The following is a 12,165-nucleotide window of genomic DNA, read 5'->3' as shown; positions in this document are numbered from 1 at the left end:
TATTTCAATATAATTTTGTAAAACAAATGTTAAGTTTTACTGAATGTTGTTCACTGAACAGACTTGTAATGAGCAGGTATTTTAGAGTCTTGGGAGCTTAAAAGAAAATCAGGACTCAGACTGCCACCAGGGTTATGCAATCTAAGAGTATATTAACCACTTTTAAGAATTATGTGTTTTTCTTTTCTTTTTTTTTTTTTTTTGAGCTTTTGTCGGTTCGACGCGCTCATTTCATTTGAATGTGGTTGGTTCTGAAAATGAAGCATGTAGTTACTTTTCCATTAACATACATAACAGCATTTAAAGTACCTAAATTCCTTTTGGAAGGCCGAGGCTGGTCGATCACCTGAGGTCAGAAGTTCCAGACCAGCCTGACCAACATGGTGAAACCCGTCTCTACTAAAAAATACAAAAACTAGCCCAGGGCGTGGTGGCACGTGTCTTTAATCCCAGCTACTCAGGAGACTGAGGCAGGAGAATCGCTTCAACCCGGAGGCGGAGGTTGCAGTGAGCTGAGATCCGCCACTGCACTCAGCCTGGGCCAAAAAGTGAGACTCCATCTCAAAAAAAATAATAATAAAATAAAGTACTTAAATTCCTGAAAGCAGTGCTTAATTCTGCAGCGCATGTACTAAAATTAGAACAATACAGAGATTAGCATGGCCCCTGCACAAGGGTAACATGCAAATTCGTGAAAGGGTTCCATATTTTTAAGTATATACACCTACTATGTAACCACAAAAATTAAAAATAAACACATAAATTCCTGAAAGTTATGCCAATCTAATCCACAAAATTTAATTTTTTTTATTTTTATTTTTTGTGGGTACATGGTATTTATGTTTATGAGGTACATGAGATTTTGATACAGGCATACAATAATAATTTCACATCAGGGTACATGGAGTAGCCATCATCTCAAATATTTATCCTTTCTTTGTGCTACAAACAATCCAATTATACTCTTAGTTATTTTTAAATGTTTAATGAATTATCGTTGACTATAGTCACTCTTGTTCTGTTAAATACTAGATCCAATTCTGTCTATACTTTTGTACCAATTAACCATCCCCACTCCACTCCTTAATTCCCCACTACCCTGCCCAGCCTTGTGACCATCATTCTACTCTCTATCTCTGTTAGTTCAATTAATTTTTAGCTCCCACAAATAAGTGAGAACATGCAAAGTTTGTCATTCTGTACCTGGCCTATTTCTTTTAACATAATGACATTGGTTGCATCCATTTTGTTGCAAATAACAGGATCTCATTTTTTTTTATGGCGGAATGCTACTATGTTGTGTACATAAACCACATTTTCTTTATTTGTCTGTTGATAGATGCTTAGGTTGTTTCCAAATCTTGGCTGTTGTGAACGGTGCTGCAATAAACATGGGAGTGCAAGTATATCTTAGATATACTGATCTCCTTTCTTTGGGGTATATACCTATCAGTGGCATTGCTGGATCATGTGGTAGCTCTATTTTTAGTTTTTTGAGGAATCTCCAAACTATTCTCCATAGTGGCTGTACTAATTTACATTCCTGCCAACAGTGTACAAGGGTTCTCTTTTCTCCGCATCCTCATCAGCATTTGTTATTGCTTGTCTTTTGGATATAGGCCATTTTAACTGCGATGAAATGATATCCATTGTAGTTTTGATTTGCATTTCTCTGGTGATGAGTGATGTTGAGCACCTTTTCATATACTTGTCATTTGTATGTCTTCTTTTGATAAATGTCTATTCACATCTTTTGCCCATTAAAAAAAATTTTTTTTAAGACAGGGTCTTGCTCTGTCACCCAGGCTGGAATGCAGTGGTTTGATCATAGCTCACTGCAGCTTCGAACTCCTCAAGTAATCCCCCCCACTTCAGCCTTCTGAATAGCTGGGACTAGAGGTGTGCACCACCACACCCAGCTAAATTTTCTTTTATTTTTTTTATTTTCTTTTTTTGTAGAGATGGGGTTTCTACAAAAAAACAGCCTGACCATGTTGCCCAGGCTGGTCTTGAACTCCTGGCCTCAAGTGATCCTCTTGCCTTGGCCTCCCAAAGTGCTGGGATTACAGGTGTGAACCATTGTGCCTGGCCCTTTTGTGCTTTTTTTTTTTTTTTGAACTTTTATTAAAGTTTTATTCTTATTAAAGTTTGTTAAAGCTAGAAAACATTTTTACAAATAAGTTAGCCAGATAATTTTTTACTTGTAATAAAGAATTCCTATAAATTTGAGACCTATATTTTTTCTTCCTTTCTTAAAAGGGCACAAGGCAAGTGGTGTATTCCTGCCCTAATTTATTTATTTTTTTTCTTTTGTGCTTTTTAAACTCAGATTATTATAATTTTTCCTATTGAGTTGTTCAAGCTCCTTATATATACTGGTTACGAATCCCTTGTCAGATGGATAGTTTGCAAATATTTTTTTCCCATTCTGTGGATTGTCTGTTTGTTGATTGTTTCCTTTGCTGTGCAGAAGCTTTTTAACTTGATGTGATCACATTTATCCATTTTTGTTTTGAATGCCTGTGCTTTTAGGGTATTACTCAACATCTCTTTTGCCCAGCACAATATCCTAGAGAGCTTCCTCAATGTTTTCTTTTAGTAGTTTCATAGTTTCAGATCTTAGATTTAAGTCTTTAATCCGTTTTGATTTGATTTTTGTGTATGGTGAGAAATAGAGGTCTAGTTTCATTCTTCTGCATATGGCTATCCAGTTTTCCCAGCTCCGTTCATTAAAGAGACTGTCCTTTCTCCAGTGTATGTTCTTGGCACCTTTGTCAAAAATGACTATAGATGTATGGAGTTGTTTCTAGGTTCTCTATTCTGTTCCATTGTTTTTGTTTTTGAGATGGAGTCTGCCTCTGTCGCCCAGGCTGGAGTGCAGTGGTGAGATCTTGGCCCACTTTTACCTCCACCTCTTGGGTTCAAGCGATTCTTCTTCCTCAGCCTCTCAAGTAGCTGGGATTACAAGTGCATGCCACCTCACCTGACTAAGTTTAGTATTTGTAGTAGAGACAAGGTTTCACCATGTTGGCCAGACTGGTCTCAAACTCCTGGCCTCAAGTGATCTGCCCGCCTCAGCCTCCCAAAGTGCTCAAAGTGCTAGGAATACTGGTGTAAGCCACCATGCCCAGCTAATTTTTGTAGTTTTAGTAGAAACAGGGTTTCACCCTGTTGGCCAGGCTGATCTCGAACTCCTGACATCAAGGTGAGAGGTGGCAACGTGCTAGCAGCCCTCGCTCTCGGCGCCTCCTCCGCCTCGGGTCCATTCTGGCAGTGCTTGAGGAGCCCTTCAGCCTGCTACGGCACTGTGGGAGCCCCTCTCTGGGCTGGCCAGGCTGGAGCCGCCTCTCTCTGCTTGCGTGGAGGTGTGGAGGGAGAGGCGCGGGAGGGAACCGGGGCTGCGCTTGGTGCTCGTGGGCCAGCGTGAGTTCTGGCGGGCACGGGCTCGGCGGGCCCTGTGGGCCCTGTGGGCCCTGCACACGGAGCAGCCAGCCAGCACCACTGGCCCAGGGTGGTGAGGGGCTTAACACCCGGGCCAGCAGCTGCAGAGGGTGCCAGCGCACCAGCACTGCGCTCGAGTTCTCGCCAGGTGTCAGCTGCCTCCCGGCAGGGCAGGCTGGGAACCTGCAGCCCGCCATGTCCGAGCCTCTCACCCCCACTCACAGTGGGCTCTCCCGCAGCCCGAGCCTCCCGACCGGCACCGCCCCCTGCTCCATGTCGCCCAGTCCCATCAACCACTCAAGGGTTGAGGAGGGCAGGGGCCGCTAGGGACTGGTGGGCAGGTCCGCCTACAGCGCCCATGCGTGATCCACTAGGTGAAACCAGCTGGGCTGCTGAGTCTTGTGAGGACTTGGAGAACCTTTATGTATAGCTAAGGGATCACAAATACACCAATCAGCATTCTGTGCCTAGCTCAGGGTTTGCAAATACACCAATTGGTACTCTATCCAACTAACCTAGTGGGGACTTGGAGAACTTTTATGTCTAGCTAGAGGATTGTATGCACCAATCAGCACCCTGTCAAAACGGTCCAATCAGCTCTCTGTAAAGTGGACCAATCAGCAGGATATGGGTGGGGCCAGGTAAGGGAATAAAAGCAGACTGCCTGCGTCAACTAGCGGCAACCCACTGGGGTCCATGTCCACACTGTGAAAGTTTAGTTTTTTCGCTCTTTGCACTAAATCTTACTGCTGCTCACTCTTTGGGTCCATGCTGCCTTTAAGAGCTGTGATACTGCGAAGGTCTGCAGCTTCACTCTTGAAGCCAGCAAGACCAGGAACTCACCGGGGAGAATGAACAACTCTAGAGGCGCTGTCTTTAAGAGCTGTAACACTCACTGCAAAGGTCTGCAGTTTCACTCCTGATAGCGAGACCGCGAACCCACCAGAAAGAAGAGGCTCCAGACACATCTGAATGTCTGAAGGAACAAACTCCGGATCCACCATCTTTAAGAACTGTAACACTCACCGCGAGGGTCCGCGGCTTCATTCTTGAAGTCAGTGAGACCAAGAACCCATCAATTCCGGACACAAAGGGTTCCACCTGCTTCAGCCTCCCAAAGTGCTTGGATTACAAGCATAAGCCACTGTGCCTGGCCCTCTTCCACTGATCTTTGTCTTGTTTTTATGCCAATACCATGTCATTTTGGTCACTGTAGCTCTGTAGTATAATTTGAAGCCTGGTAATGTGATTCGTCCAGTTTTGTTCTTTTTACTCAGGATAGCTTTGGCTATTCTGAGTCTTTTATGGTTCTATATAAGTTTTGGGATTATTTTTTCCTATTTATGTGAAGAATGTCATAGGTATTTTGATAGAGATTGCATTTAATCTGTAGATTGCTTTGGATAATATGGACGGTTTAACAATATGGATATTTCCAATTTGTGAACATGGAATATCTTTCCATTTTTTTGTGTGCTCATCAATTTCTTGTGATTTTCACTGTAGAGATCTTTCACTTTGGTTAATTTCTGGGTAATTAATTTTATTTCTAGGTATTGTATATGGAATTACTTCTTCAGTTTCTTTTTCAGATTGTTCACTGTTGGCAGTACAAATGCTACTGATTTTTATGTGTTGATTTTTTATCTGCAACTTTACTGAATTTGTTTGTAAGATCTAATAGTTTTTTGGTGGAGTCTTCAGGTTTTTCCAAAGATAAGATCACCTCATCTGAAAAGGATAATTTGACTTCTTCCTTTCCGATTTGGATGCCTTTTATTTATTTCTCTCGTCTGATTACTATGGTGAATAACAGTGGTGAAAGTGGGCATCTTTGTCATGTCCCAGGTATGAGAGGAAATGCTTTAAATTTTTCCTCATTCAGTATGATACTAGATGTGGATCTGCTGCATATAGATTCTATTATGTTGAGTTTTATACCCAGTTTTTTTAAGGTTTTTATTTTGAAGGGATGTTGAATTTTACCAAATGCTTTTTCAGCATCAATTAAAATGATCGTATGGTGTTTGTCCTTCATTCTGTTGATGTGATGTATCACATTGTTTTGCATATGATGAATCATTCTTGCATCTGGGATAAATCCCACTTAGTCATGATGAATGATCTTTTTAATGTGCTGTTGAATGCACTTTGCTAGTATTTCGTGTTGAGGATTTTTGCATCAGTATTCACTGCGGTTTATTTTTTATTTTTATTTGTTTATTTATTTTGATGTGTCTGCCTGGTTTTGGTAACAGGGTAATACTGGCCTCATAGAGTGAGTTTGCAAATATTCCCTCCTCTTCTATTTTTCGGAATTCTTTGAGTAGGATTGGTATTAGTTCTTCTTTATATGTTTGGCAGAATTCAGCAGTGAAGCCATTGGGTACCAGGCTTTTCTTTGCTGGGAGATATTTTTATTATGGCTTTGATCTCATTACTTGTTATTGGTCTGCTCAGTTTTTGGATTTCTACATGGTTAAATTCTGGTAGGTTGTATGTGTCTAGGAATTTTTTCATTTCTTCTAGGTTTTCCAATTGATTGGGATATAGTTGCTCATAGTAACCACTAATGATGCTTTGAATTTCTGCAGTATTAGTTATAATGTCTCCTTTTTTGTCTTTGATTTTATTTATGTGGGTATTCTCTTTTTTCTCAGTCTGGCTAAAGATTTGTCAATTTTATCTTTTCAAAAACCAACGTTCTGTTTCATTGATCTTGTTTATTGTTTTCTTCGTTTCAATTCCGTTGATCTCTGCTCTGATCTTTATTATTTCTTCTACTAATTTGCAGTTGGTTTGCCTTTGCTTTTCTAGTTCTTTAAAGTGAATCATTAATTTATTTGAAGTTTTTCTACTTTTTTTTATAATAGTATATAGCTATAAACTTTCCTCTTAGTACTGCTTTTGCTGTATTCCATAGGTTTTGGTATTTTGAACTTCCATTATGTGCTTCAAAAAAAGTTCCAGTTTTCATCTTAATTTCTTCATTGACTCAGTGGCCATTCAGGAGCATATTGTTAATTTCCATGTGTTTGTATAGTTTCAAAAATTCCTCCTATTATTGATTTCTAATTGTATTCCACTGTGGTCTGAGAAGATATTTTACATTATTATACTTTAAATTTTTGAATGTTTTAAGGAAATGTTATGTAAATATTTGTTAGGTCCATTTGTTATATCATGCAGATTAAGTCCAGTATTTCTTTGTGGAATTTCTGTTTGAATGATTCGTTCAGTGCTGAAGGTAGAGTGTTGAGATGTCCCCAGCTATTATCCTATTGGAGTCCATCTCTCTTTAGCACTAATAATATTTGCTTTAGATACCTGATTGCTCCAGTGTTGAGTGCTATGTATTTAAAATTATATCCTCTTGTTAAATTGACCTTTTTATCATTATATAATGAGCTTTTTTGTCTCTTTTTGTAGTTTTTGTCTTCAAATCTATTTTGGCTGATAGAAGTATATCTATTCCTGCTCTTTTCTGGTTTCCATTTTCATGGGATATCTTTTTGAATCCTTCTATTTTCAGCCTATGTATTTCTTTATAAGTGAAGTATGTTTCTAGTAGACAACAGATTGTTGGGTGTTGTTTTTATCCATTCAGCCCTGTATGTCTTTGGATTGGAGATATTAGTCCTTTTACATTCAATGTTACTATTGTCAAGTAAGGTCTCACTCCTGACATTTTGTTTTCTGGTTCCTTTGTGGTCTTCTCTTCCTTCTTTCCTTCCTTCTTGTCTTCCTTTTAGCGAAGGTGGTTTTCTCTAGTGGTATGTTTTAATTTCTTGCTTTTTGTTTTTTTTGTGTGTGTGTCCATTGTATGTTTTGATTTGAGATTACCATAAGGCTTGGAAATAATATCTTATTACCCATTATTTTGAACTTATGACAACTTAACACTGATTACATAAACAAGCAAGCAAAAAGAAAACTAATAAAAACTCTACCCTTCAATTCAGTCTCCCTGCTTTTTAACTTTTTCATTTCTATTTATATCTTGTTGTAGTATCTATGTCTTGAAAAATTGTAGTTATTATTTTGATTGGATCATCTTTTACTCTTTCTACATATTAGTAGTTTACACACCATAATTACAGTGCTATAATATTCTGTGCTTACTATTACCTGTTAGTTTTGTACCTTCAAATGATTTCTTATTGCTCATTAGCATACTTTTCTTTCAGACTGAAGAACTCCATTTAGCATTTCCTATAAAACAGGTCTGGTGTTGATAAAATCCCTCAGCTTTTGTTTGCCTGTGAAGGTCTTTATTTCTTCTTCATGTTTGAAGGATATTTATGCTAGATGTACTATGCTAAGGTAGAATTTTTTTTTCCTTCAGCACTTTAAATGTGTCGTGCCGCTCTCTCCTGGCCTGGAAGGTTTCCACTGAAAAGTTTGCTACCAGACATATGGGAACTCCATTGTATGTTATTCGTTTGTTTTCTCTTGCTGCTTTTAGGATCCTTTCCTTATTCTTGACCTTCGGGAGTTTGATTATTAAATGCTTTGAGGTAGTCTTCTTTGGGTTAATTCTGTGAGTGTTCTGTAGCCTTCTTGTACTTGGATATTGACATCTTTCTCTAAGTTTGGGTTTGGGAAGTTCTATGTTGTTATCCCTTTGAATAAACTTTTTTTTTTCTTTTGCATAAAATGCAGATCCTGCACAACCTTTGAATAAACTTTCTATGCCTATTTCTCTCTCTACCTATTCTCTAAGGGTGATAACTCTTAGATTTGCTCTTTTGAGGCTGTTTTCTAGATCTTGTATGTGTGCTTCATTGTTTTTTATTCTTTTTTCTTTTGTCTCCTCTGACTGTATTTTCAAATAGCCTGTCTTCAGGCTCACTAATTCTGCTTGATCAGTTCTGATGTTAAGTGGCTCTGCTGTCTTCAGCATGTCAGTTGCATTTTTCAGCTCCAGAATTTCTGCTTCGTTTCTTTTACTTATTTCAGTCTCTTTGTTATATTTATCTGATAGGATTTTGAATTCCTTCTCTATGTCTTCTCTGTATTATCTTGAATTTCTTTGAGATTTCTCAAAACACCTGTTTTGAATTCTTTTTGAAAGGTCGCAATATCTCTGTCTTTGTGGGACAGGGATTTTTCACTGGTGCCTCATTTAGTTCATTTGATGAGGTCATGTTTTCCTGGATGGTCTTGATGCTTGTGGATGTTCGTCAGTGTCTGGACATTGAAGAGTTAGGTATTTATTGTAGTCTTTGCAGTCTGGGCTTGTTTGTACTCACCCTTCTTGGGAAGACTTTTCAGTTATTCAAAAGGACTTGAGAATTGTGATCTAATTTTTTTTCCCACCACAGCTGTATCTGGATTACAGGGCATTCCAAGCCCAGTAACACTATGGCTCTTGCAGACTCAAAGAGGTACTGCCTTGCTGGTCTTGGGTAAGATCTGGTAGAATTCTCTGGATTGCCAGGCAGAGCCTCTTGTTCTTTTCCCTTACTTTCTCCTAAACAAATGGAGTCTTTCTCTCTCTGCTGAGCTGCCTGGAGCTGCAGGAGGTATTGCACAAGCACCCCTGTGGCTACTACCACTGTTACTGCACTGGGTGAGACCTAAATCCAGCACAGCACTGGGTCTCATCCATGGCCCACAATAATCACTGCCTGGCTACCACTTGGGTTCACTCAAGGTCCTAGGCCTCTACAATAAACAGGTGGCAAAACCAGCTAGGCTATATCCTTCCCTTCAGGGTAGTAAGATCCCCCTGGTCCTGAGGGCATTCAGAGATGCCACGTAGGAGCCCGAGCCTGGAGTTGGAACCCTTAGGAATCTACCTGGTATTCTATTCTACTGTGGCTGAACTGGCACCCAAGCCACAAGACGAAGTTCTTCCCATTCTCCGCTTCCCTTTCCACAAGCATAGGAGTCTCTCCCATGGCCACCACCACCCCAGGCATGCAGCAAGTACTGTCTGGCTACCTGCTGTTGTTCATTCAAGGCCCAAGGGCTCTTCCGTCAATTTGGTAAATGCTGCCAGGTCTAGGACTCTTTCATCAGGGCACTGGACTTTTCTCTGGCCCAAGGCAGGTCCAGAAATGCCATCTAAGAAACAAGACCTGGAATCTGAGACCCCCAAGAGCCCACATGATGCTCTACCCCACTGTGGCTGAGCTGGTACCTAAGCTGCAAGACAGAGACCCCTTTATTCTTCCTTCTGCTTTTCTCAAGCAATAGTCTGTCCTTGTAGCCACCACACCTGGGAATATGCTTGGTCACACTTGAAGCTAGTATAGTACTGGGTCTCACCCAAGGCCTACAGCAAGTAATACCTGGTTACCACTACAGGTTTTTCAGGGCCCAAGGGTTCTTTAGTCAGCAGGTGATGAATCTTGCCAAGACTGGGTCTTTCCCCTCAAGGCAGCAGGTTCCCTTCTGGCCCACGGTATCTCTAGGAATGTCATCCTGGAGCTAGAGCTTGGAATGGGGGCCTCAGGACTCTGTGTGATGCCTGTCCTATTGTGGCTGAGCTTGTGTCCAAGATGCAAGACAATGTCCTCTTTATTTTTCCCTCTCCTTTCCTCAAGCAGAAGGAAGGTGTCTCTTTGGAACTCTGCTGCCTGGGGTTATGAGGAGGGGTGATGCAGGCACTTTAATTGGCTGCCCTGGCTGGTGTCTCACTAGGTGACGTGCCCCCCATGTCCACTGACTGCAAACCCAGCACAGCACCAGGACTTGCCCAGGAATGGCAGTCCTTATGTCCTAGACCACCTTTCAACTTTATTTAGGACCCCAGAGCACTTTAGCCTGTGGTATGAGGTCTGCCAGAATGCATTCTGAGCACTGGGGTGGGCTGAGCCCTCTGGCTAGGGCAGGTCCAGATGACCCTTTCATGGGTTCTGCCTGAGTTCTGCCTGGTGGTGTTTTCCATTGTTACAGGGGAGCACTGTGTTCCCATGCCAGTTTCCACAATTACTGTACTCTTCCTGCTCCAAGTACATGGGTTCTCTCTTGGCACCATAGGGCCACTGCTAGGGAATGAGGAAGGGGTTGTGTTGGCAATGGAAGACTGTTTTTCCTACCCTCTTCAAGGCCTCTTTCAGTGATACGAAGTTCAAAACATATACTGTGATCACTCACATGATTTTTGTTTCTCATGACCGTACTTTTTTGTAGGGGTAGTTGTTCAATTTGGTGTTCCTGCAGGAAGATTGGTGGAGGCTTCTATCTGGCCATCTTGCTTTGCCTTCTCCCCAATCCAGATAATTTAAATAATATCTGACACAGAGTGTTTATAAGACCTTTGTATAAATTGTTCCGTTATGTCTTTGTTTTCATTTTGAGTGTTCTTGCAGTATTTTCAGGTTAAATATAAAGCGAGCATATCAAATTTTAGCCTTAATCTTAGCTTTGCATTTCACCTTGTGAATTTGTTGTCGTGGTTTGCACTTCATAATGACATGATTAAAACAGGCCACAATGACTACATAGAGGATTATTCTTACAGCAGATGGGTTATATCAGTATTTTCATATTTTTATTTTGAAGTTGTAGGTAAGGTCTTATTTAAATATAAAACCCAGAGTTGGTGAGATTGTAGAGAAACAGCTCAGATCCTGTTGGTGAGAGTGCAAATTGGTATATAAGCTAAAACTCCCAATACCTACATGATAGGAACTGAGTCCTCCTTTCAGTGCCCACAGTAGTTTATTTACAGTAGGGCTTATCTCACATACTCAACTGAGGCAGTTCATGGTACCTTCTCAGTCTCCAGTGTCACCTGTTGTAAAATCCTTACTGAACAACTCTTCTTACTGATATATAATGTAAGAGCATTTTATACGTTAAATTATAGCATAGTAGCTAAGAGGATCCTCTGTGTTGGAATCTTTACTGTACTAGCCATGTGATCTTGGTTAAGTTACTTAGCACCTCTGCGCATCAGTTCGTCATCTGTAAAATGAGGATAATAGAATTTATCTCATTGGTTGTAAAGATTAAATAAGAAAACATTTATAAGACATCATAGTACCTGGCTCATGTTAATCACTAAATAAAGGTTAATTTTTACAATTATCAATATTATAAAATATTTGTACATTTTCTAAAAGCAAAATTCTGGAAAGTATGTGCTGAGCACTAAACTGTGTCTACCTCAAAATTCTTATGTTGACGCCCTAGTCCCCAGTGTCGACTGTATTGCAGATGGGGCCTATAAGGTGATAATTAGGTTAAACGAGGCTTTAAGGGTGGGGTCCTAATCTGATAGGGTTGGTGCCATATAGGAAAATGAAGAAACACCAGCGCTCACTCTCTCTGGCTCTCCAAGAAATGGACAAACTGGGAACAGAGCACGCACCAGGAACCAAATTGGCTGGCAATCAACCAATCCTTGATCTTGGATTTCCCAGCTTCCAGAACCGTGAGTAAATAAATTCCTGTTGTTTAAGCTGCACAGTCTAGGTTATTTTGTTATGGCAGCCTGAGGTGACTAAGATGGTATGTTTATGCATTTTTCAAAAGCAAATCTAATGTAAACTATTCAGGATAAACTGTTGTATTTCATAAATTCTAGGCAAATCTGTCAACGGGCCATGTCATAAAAGACCGTAATTTGACAGTGTAAAACTCAGCGGGTTCTAGTAAACATAATATCTGACACTTTCAGAATGTTTATAAGTAACATATATAAATTTTTGCTTGATGTCTTCATTTTCATTTTGAGTGTTCTTGCAGTATTTTCAGATCAAATGGTAAAGT

General features: G+C 40.2%; 1 non-coding gene across 1 annotated transcript; it reads left to right on the top strand.

Moving 5' to 3' along the window:
- The first annotated feature begins 607 nt into the window (after positions 1–607).
- On the top strand, positions 608–712 carry LOC119625012 (U6 spliceosomal RNA). Its single transcript, XR_005241162.1, has one exon. It is a non-coding gene; the product is annotated as a U6 spliceosomal RNA (small nuclear RNA).
- Positions 713–12,165: the final 11,453 nt, after the last annotated feature.

The sequence above is a fragment of the Chlorocebus sabaeus genome, chromosome 8, assembly GCF_047675955.1.
Source record: "Chlorocebus sabaeus isolate Y175 chromosome 8, mChlSab1.0.hap1, whole genome shotgun sequence".
Lineage (NCBI taxonomy): Eukaryota > Metazoa > Chordata > Mammalia > Primates > Cercopithecidae > Chlorocebus > Chlorocebus sabaeus.
The sequence above is the reverse complement of the archived record's forward strand: the minus strand, read 5'-3'. Positions and strand labels throughout refer to the sequence as shown.